Source organism: Lycium barbarum, unplaced genomic scaffold (assembly GCF_019175385.1).
Source record: "Lycium barbarum isolate Lr01 unplaced genomic scaffold, ASM1917538v2 unchr_scaffold_12, whole genome shotgun sequence".
NCBI lineage: Eukaryota > Viridiplantae > Streptophyta > Magnoliopsida > Solanales > Solanaceae > Lycium > Lycium barbarum.
This window is the reverse complement of record NW_026843429.1, coordinates 7,902-17,673: the sequence shown is the minus strand read 5'-3', so window position 1 is coordinate 17,673 and position 9,772 is coordinate 7,902.

Here is a 9,772-nt window from a genome sequence, read left to right as displayed (position 1 = left end):
TTAACCTTCCAATACCTTAAACAAAATGAAATGGTCATGAAACTTAACTTAGGTGATGGATGAAAAAGTCCTGAGTGGAGTTTCTCCTCTAGCACCAAAACCCTATCTCCTCTCTTTTGGTTTTCTTTGAGGAAGATGAACTTTACTTGGGTTTCATACACTTTGATTCATGGATTCTGAGTTGTTGATCTTAGTTTCCCGTTGATTTCTCTTGTAGTTGAATAGAAGGGAGGGTTCTAGATGTTTTTTGAAGTGTTGAGTGAGAGTGAAATGAAAATGAAATGAAAGAGGTCCCTTATACTTAAATTAGAAAGCTGGCCGACCATCTTTATACGGACCAACATACGGTTCGTACTATTTATACGAACCGTATGTGTGGCCGTATGTTTTGTGCAGTATCTGGTGGCCTTCTTGGCCAATTATACGGTCCAACATACGGCTGGTACAATTTATACGGTCTGTAGGTTGGGCCGTATAATGCCCAGTGATTTCGTTTTCGTTCTCGTTGTCTCGTTTGATCTCCGATCCTTATGGAACCTTTCATTCACTTGTTTAACATCTCAACATCAACCTTAGGGACATTATTACACTTCTCTAAGACATCATTATGCCATCATGGACTTGTTGCTCGAATTTCTTATCCGATACACAACGTATGATTCGCTTTCCTTAACAACTTTCTTTCCTTGCATTGTATGCCTTTAAATTCTCGTTGAGGGTCATCTAATACTCTTTCTTACTCATCAAAACATCGCATATGCTATGTCCTCTGCTAGCCTGTTCACTGTATATGTACGGGGGATTTTTTTCCAAGGTGTAACAAGATCATAGGCCAACTAAGATTAGTATCATGCATATTTCATAAAATCAAAAGAATAAAACATGCCAATCAACATACAATGAATATCAACTACCCATAGCAAGTCAACCAAGGATAATCACAAGCAAATCACCAAGATATTAAGCATTAAAATCAACGAAAACCACAATGGAAATAAGTTTACCATAACACCCATACTCACTGCACACACATGCTAACTGATGTCATTGCTCAGTAGTCATGACCTACAGAGGACCCATGTTGTCCATTTATCACTCATTCCAGATTTACTCCTCGGACCCGAGCACAAACCTCCGCTCCAGAACAAACCTCGGATGCGGGACATATCAACATACCTCTCATTTCTGGAGCTAACCTCGGACCACGAGCTCATAATCGAGGTCACATGTGTGCCTTTCCATACCTCTTGACAGAACAGTGTTTCTTACCTTCTCATTATCAATACCTAAATCATCATTTCATGTCACAATACCGTCAAGCAGATCATATTAGCTTCCCCTCACAACACATCCACCACAGATATAACACGCAAGAATAGTGGCATGAAGCCTATACAATAACTCAATCACATTCACATAGGAGTTTAGCCACACAATATCATGCATGAAAACTAGACATGCTTTCTGCTAAAGAGTTCACAAAACATACAATCAACTACCCAAAGTCTAACTCGAGTAGACCGTAACCTACCTCAAACGTAGAGCTAGAACAATGCAAGTCACTCTGCTACAGTTGTTCCTTTCCTTAAAGACTTAGAATTCTCAAAGTCTAGAAATAGAAGGCTCAGTAAGTCACAATTACTCAAATCACAAGTACCAATTCAAGAAGACCCTTCCTTTTACCCCATTCCAAGGGGTGGATGATTTTCTTGGTGTTAAGCAGCTTATCAAGGGCCTTAGTAATTATTAATCATCAATGATAACAATATTCTATCAACATTCCCACTATAAGTAGTTTTCATGGTTAAGACACCATTTTTATAGAACCCTAGGTCCCAATTCACTTAGTTTATGGCTCTAAGTATTCAATTCGTGATTAAGAGAAATTATCCCAATCCTTTAGATTATAACTAAGTGGTAATAACCATAACCCATCAAGTTAGAAGGTTTATTAATTTCTAGGGTTTCTATTTCAATTTCAACATTAAAGACCCACAAAGGGTATAACAATCATGAAGAAGAATGGAATGATAGAAACGAATAGATGAAACTTACCTCTCAAGAGTTTCTTGCCCTAGCATGGAATTTCACCCTAGGTTCTTGTTGGGAACTGTGTTGGTGTTTTATGAATAGAGAATGTGAGACTAATTATATTAAAATCGGGCTACTTTTTTCCATCGACCGCTACAACGATCGTTTCGCCGTTGCAGCGGTCCCATTATAGCGGTCAAGCGACCGCTATAGCAGACCAAAGGGATCTGCCTTGCCGCTATGGCGGTCTATCCACCGCTATAGCGGTGCCTCCATAGTGGTCCACCGCCCGCTACAGTAGCCACCGAGAACATGGATGGCCGCTATAGCGATCAAATCGCCTGTATAGCGGTACCGCCGTAGCGGTACCGCCATAGCGGTACTTCCACCGCCACAGCGGTCACTCTTGGGCAGTGAACTCGACTTTTGTCCAGTTTTCTCCCTATCACCCAACATTTCATCCAAGGCTTCAAAACCACAAAACAAACATGCACATATACATAAAGACGTCCTACAAATCCACCCGTGGCCTCAAAATTCCCAACGGAGTTCTAATTTTCTACGTCACCCCCGAAAGGACTCAAGAAAAATCAAGCAGCAACTACAACCAAGTCAAATTTCAGCTCATAAGCTCACACGATTAAGTTTCTACTGGTTCGTTCTACTATTGGAAAGGTTCTATTTGGTGGAGTGATCTTACATTTCCCATAACAATCGGAAAGGTCGTTACACCTGGGATAGCTAAGGTAACCGTCTTTGCATGACAATCCAAGATCGCATGTTACGGAGACAACCAACTTATACCAAGAATAAAGTCAAAATCTACCATATCTAGAATCATCCAATCCGCCCCATCAAGGTCACAAGACAGGATCGGTACACCGAATCCACCACTACGGATTCCGTAAAATGAGTAGAAACACTAATAGGGAAATCAAGTGACTCACACATCATATCAAAACCCGAAGCAAAATAAGTGGACACACAAAAATATGTATGTCACAACCCAAATTATGGGTCGAGCAGACACCCACATTAACCCCCTGGGTGGGCGAACCCTTCCCTTACTTTACAATTTATTAGTATTAACATGCGGAAGATTAAATAACACACAAATAATCTTAATATTGTAGATAAATACTATGTACGGAAATATAAATGACTCACCAAGGATATGGTAAAGTCACATGCAGGTCGTTACCGACATTCCTTAATTCGTGTCCGAAACATCCCTGATCGGTAGTGCACCGTTAGTTGTACGAGGGTAATTTTCAGCTAAAGTTGACCTTGAGTCAAGTTAGGAAGAAATTAAAAATTGATTTAGGGTGTCCCAATTCAGTGCCTTGCCCCAATAAGGGGTGGACCACTCCTGCGAGTCCGCCCCAGCGTATTCTGTTCCGCCGCAGCGGAACTTTAAAAGTTAGCCTTGTCCGGCACCGCAGATAAATCCTCGCTTAAGCGTGACCGCCCTAGCAGACCAGAACCGCCTCAGCAAGAGTCTCTAGGGAAACCTAGTTTGTAATGCTCATTTCAGAATTCGACCCTATTTTGCACCTAACTATTAGTCAGAGCCGACTTGAGGAGCATTTTTCAGAGGAAACCAATGTAACCTTGGGAAAGGTAAGCTATAAATCTTAATTACCCCATCTCTCTTTAATTCCCTCTTTTACTTATTAACGATTTGATTCTAGGATATAATAAATGGGGAGTTTCTTGACTGTAGAACCTTAGATGGGAAAATGGCTTTCTTAACTAAAAATCATAGATTTGTTTAAAGAACTCCTTGGTTCCTAGCTTAATCAAGTTACCCAACTTCATACTTCTATTTCTTCAATTATTTTACAAATCGGTAAGTCTTGAGTTTTCTTGAAATTGGGGGTATTAAGGATGAAAGAAGTGATGACTTGTTTAGGTCTAGATGACTGTGAAGTCATAGAATTAAACAACCAGCCTAGTTTTAAATATGCCAATTATATCTTATCAATGATAGTACTATATACTATGGATATACATAATATACAACCCAAGATATACCAGCGTGTATATGGAGTGTATATATCGTGTATATCTGAGGTATACTTAGTCACAGCAAGGTCAAATAAGAAGAAGAAGAAAGAAGGAGAGGCAAAGTTGGCAAACAGAACACCATAATCATCTTTGAAGTGGCCTTAAACCTAAATGTATACACATATATCTAGCATATATAAACCAACATATTCAACATGTCCATTACCAAAAGGAAAGCCATAATAATTAGCCAAGAAGACACATCATGCAATAAGCGAACTCATTTAAAAACTCAAAGGATAAATCATTTGACAGAGCCTTTCCAATATACCAAGGAAAATAGACACACTTTTTTTGCCTAGATGAGGGTTTATGTTTAGGCAAATGCAACTATGTCAAGAGTAAGGGATACTACAAATTCAAACTAAAATATCTTAGAGCTGAGTTAGCCACATAAGAGTAAAGGATTTTCCAAAGACCATACAAATTTTAACACAAGTAAAGATTTTGCACAAATGAGTAATACTACAACAGTCATTACTATGGGGATTGGGGGGAGGGGAGGGGTGGAAGTCACTTAGCAGTTTCACAAGTATGAGGGGAGAACAAGGGATAGTGTCACGCCCCAAAATTCACCCTAGACGTGACCGGCATCCGACGTCATGAACAACATCAGAAGAACCTAAAAGATGCAATAACAATACTTGAACCCACCATGTTCAATATTAGCCTCCAACAGTTTATAAAATAAATGTAAAAAATTATGAATATATGAACTAAATAAGCGGAAGTCTTTATTAATCAAATACTTAGTCAAATGTAATAGCGTGCCTGAGAGTTAATCAATAACTCAACAACTACCCACAAGAATGTATACTAAGGAGCTTCTAAGATAAAGGAATATTAGTTTAACTCATCAGGACGCAGCCCGAAAAACTAATATAATGAATAAACAAATAAATAGGGTGTCCCATGAATGAACGTGTGGGCTCACCAAATCAGCAGCAATAGCAAGTCCTTCTTAAACGCCCAGAGTATCAAGAACCTGCTCTTCTCCGTTACCTAACATACCATAAAAAACAACAATGGTATGCCTAAGTACTTCGTACTTAGTCAGTGCCTCGGGGAAAATAAGTAATAAGAAAATAAAGTACAATAATACATAAAGGAACCAGTCCTGAGAATCATGTGAAACTGATGTAAAAAACAGTTATATGACTTGTGTATCTCAATAAGAATTATCAAAAACAATTACAAATCCTCTTGTCAAGTTACCACTTCAAATATGCCTTTCAATTAATCATGATTATCAACACTAGTTCCATAAAAGCATAAGTATATCACACATGCCAATACAGTTCAAGAATCAATCACATCAAAGGCATGACCGTAAAGGTTCCCAAAACACAGCGCACCACACCGGAATATGTACTTCTCGGTGGCTATCCTTCCTCCCGAATAGCTAGGCATAATCGCACCCCTGGTAGCAAACCCAGAAGTGGCCACTCTTCCTCCCGAATGGCTAGGCATTATCACACTAGGATTCATAATTACTACCCTTCCTCCCGAGTAGCTAGGCCGAAGCACCATATCGTAATCTCAAGTTCTCGATGGCTATCCTTCCTCCCGACTAGTTAGACCAAACATAACAACAAAGGTCATAGCATAGAAGCTGATTCACAATTTGTCTCAAAGTAGTCACACCATCAATAACATTAAAGTTCATTATGCCATTACAAAATCCATACTTTCATAAATAATCTTGAAAACGTTTCCACTTCTTTACACAAGAATCCATTGTCATAGTTCCTTTTTAAAATATCAATTCCAACAATTAACCCACATTAACGACCATCTCTTATAAAAGAAGACGATTATGATTTCATGTACGTATATAGAGGATAATTGAATCAAGGTTTAATGTGGGCTTGCCCCCTCGCGCATACCAACCACAATCAAAACATGAATTAGGTTTTTGTATGAAAAGTTTGCCATTTTATGCAATAAAGAACTTTTGAGAAGAAGACATCCATCTATAATAAGATTTTTTAAAAAAGAGAGACATACATCAAATCCCGCTAAAATCTAGCAAAACGGAGTTCCCAAGGTTCAACAATCACACTACAATGGTTTTAGATGAGAAAGATTAGAGCTTTAATCTAATTTTACTCATATACCCCTTTATAGAAAACTACGGTTTTCATGTCTAGAACGTGTTCTTGAAAATTTCATGAATCATTCATGGATTCTAATCTCATAAGAAAACCTACACTAGTTTAAACCCTTTCAATAACATCAGAAACATCAAGGATCATATCTTTTTGAAGGAATCTCGAAGTCTCCAGTATTCCTTTCTTCTTCTCTTTCTTTAGCTTTTAAGATATAGGGTTTAACAAGATGAACTAGTGTTTAAGAGTAGTGAATTACCGTTAGACTGATGTAGCAATGATAGGAATTGATCAAGAACTTACCTTATATGTTTTGGGGAAGCCCTAGGGTTATTTATTCTCAAAATGTCGGCGAAAGATGAAGTAGAATGAATGTTTAAGAAAATCTCACGTTCTGGGGGTTCTTATAGTCGAGCAAGGCGTGTGACACATCCCGTGAATCGCACGATTGACTCGTGAAACGGAACCCTACCGTACGACGTGACAGAGGGGCATGATTTTTGGTGTTCATCCTGAGATTCGTAGGATTGAACCGCAGGATGATCCCGCGAAATGCAGGTTAGTAAAACAGCTATAACGTTTTACTCACAGGTTCGTTTAAAGTCCACTTTATATATTTGGAAAGGTATTTCAAAGATCTACAACTTCTATTATAGGAAGGTTTCCCAATTCTCAACGAATTTTCACGGAATTGGCCTACAAGACAGGTCAACAAAACTTAGGTAATTTTAAGAACTCTTACAAACTTCACTACTTGGTTTGATTCTATAACAACTATCTTTCACCCAAATTCATCCTGAAAGGATTCATATAGTTAAAATATCATCTCAATACTAGTTTTACACTTTCACACATAACCCGAATTTACGGAGTGTTACAGATAGGATCCTCAATCGTTTTTTATCTATGAACTTAAGCTAGAGGTATGGTCTAGTTGAACCAGGAAAATCATCTAAGCATTCATACTAATGTCATCCCTATCTAGTTTAACTTCTTAAGAATGTGTTGACAATTTAAGGTCCTCTATAATGATCACATACTTTCACTATCTTGAAGAGATATAAAGGAATCAAATGGTTATGAGAGAAACCATGGTAAGAAGGCAGTCTATCAGAGAGAAGTCCTAAACTGTCATGTAGAGACTCAATGATACTTTAACCCTCTAAACACAATCATGAAATATCTCAGAACAAGTTGCAAGGCTTAAAAAAATGGAGATTTAGGCATGATATGCACTGATATACTCATTACTTAATAAACAGACCCTAATATCCCATTAGCATCAGATGGTTCACATAATTCTCTTCTTTTATGTATATTTACACCTAAAAGGGTCCCATGGAATTATAATTCCATAAGAAAGAACCCCAGCAGCCTAGAATAGGTAGTACTGGGCTGAGTAAGGCTCAAAGCCTTTCCTAAACCATCCCTGGCCCTAGGTAAATAACTCCTCGCTTCATTACCAAAACAAGTTACAACCACTCAAGCTCTCTTGTCCTATGTGGCTATGGTAAGCTTGTTTTCTCTTAACATACCTCTTATCAATTCTAGGTGAGTTACAGAGGGATAGTCATTCACTTTTTACTGTTTTTAGCCATGTTTAGATTATCAATTCACTAGATCAGACACAACGATGCAGTTGAAGTTACACTAATCACTCTTTTTGGCATGGAAGACATGTATATGCATATTGGACTCAGACAGAGACTTTAAAACACTTCTTCAGACCAAAATGTTTGGGATAGAGCACAAAATGTCCTTTTGAGACCATGAACATGCTTTATATATTTGAAAACAATTCTCAGTAATTCAGTCATATCACAGAGAGACATGCGTAGTTGTTTAAATCTAATAGGTATTGCAACTTCAAGACTCATGTTTCACATATTTAACCTATCATTTACCATGTTATCTCTGGACAGCACGCAACCAAATTACCTACTGAAAACTTAAAACTATTAAAGTAACATTCATGATGATGCATCAACACTTATTTGGATTGTAAGTGAAGTTAAGCATAACCTAGACTTGGTTTGATAGGGATATGGGAGTATCATTTGGATTTAATTTTATGATGGTCATGTGAAAACAAAGAGCTCATTTCGGCATTCATATATCAAGTGGCTATTATAGGTGGACTGATAGGCTTAAACCTACAAATAAACATACATCATGGACACATAGTAGCATTAGAGCAAAACATTAGGGAAATTCTACATTTAAACTAATGTACATATAGGTAGACAGTGGTTAAAGTACTCAATGAGTTTTGCAAACATGTTCATATGTGATTCCTAGGCTAGGCCACTATAAACAGTTAAGGCCAATCAAACTAATAGGCCAGACCAAACTAAGTTAAGCAAAGGACAAATATTAATAAGCAAGATCAACACATACTAGAACCAAGGTATCATCATGAATTTATCAAAACACGGACCAGATAGGGAAAACATGCTAACACTCACATAAACCTACTAATGACTATATTGAACTGAAATAATGAACATCAAACAAGCTATAAGTTAAATTAACCTAACAAAAACCAACTGATTAGGCAAGATAAGCTAATAGCTAGGTCAATGACAAATATGCAATGTCACCACAATGAAGTAGACATATTAATGATTAATCCTTCTTATGCTTGTCTAACTAATCAGATGAATTAGATTTAAAAAGTATAATGACATGATTAGACTTAACTTAACATACTGCTAATAACCAAATAAACACATACATTTAAACAAAAGGAGAACTAGGCAACCCCTATAAGCATATTACTACTTGAGTACTATGACTTAGCATATAATTACTTGGTATAGTAAAAAAAAACCAGATTGGAAGTACACTAATGTCCTTCATAGGTCAACAGATACCATGTAAAAATAAGATTTGATGTTTCTTTAAAATGAGTAGAGATTATGAGCATGATAATTTGACACATATAGGTATTAGCCTAAGCTTAGTCTAGGCTAAGTAAGTCATATTGCATTACCATGTTAAACCAACACTACATTAAAAAGTACATGACATTATAGGCAGGCTAACCATTAGCTTAATCAAATCATAGACATGGATAGACAGTAATTAAGCTAAATTATATATGAATAGGCTAATGACTATGCTTAATAACAATATCCAAACTAAAACACACATAAATACATAAACACACAAAACATGGTAAACACCAAACTAAAGCATAGAAATTAGCAAAAGATAAATAGAGGGAGAAAATTTAACTTTTGTAGTGGTAGTGGTATCCTTTGTCGAGAATGGAGTATTGAGAGCCTTCTTCTCCTCCACACCTCACAGCCACAACAACCACAAAAAAATCAAAAGGATTTCAGAATCACGGACAAAATTTAGACTGAGAAGAGTTCTGAGCGAATCAAAACCCTAAGTTTACTTGTATAAGATTAGTGTAAAACTAAAAATGTCGGTTCTTCCCGAAATTAGACAAGTATCTATATGTATGTGTGTAGAATGGTAGAAATTGGGCTTCTTTATATAGAACCCCAAGCTTTAGGGTTTCTGACCTCATCTGGTGTGGGAATAAGGGTTTTTGTTTA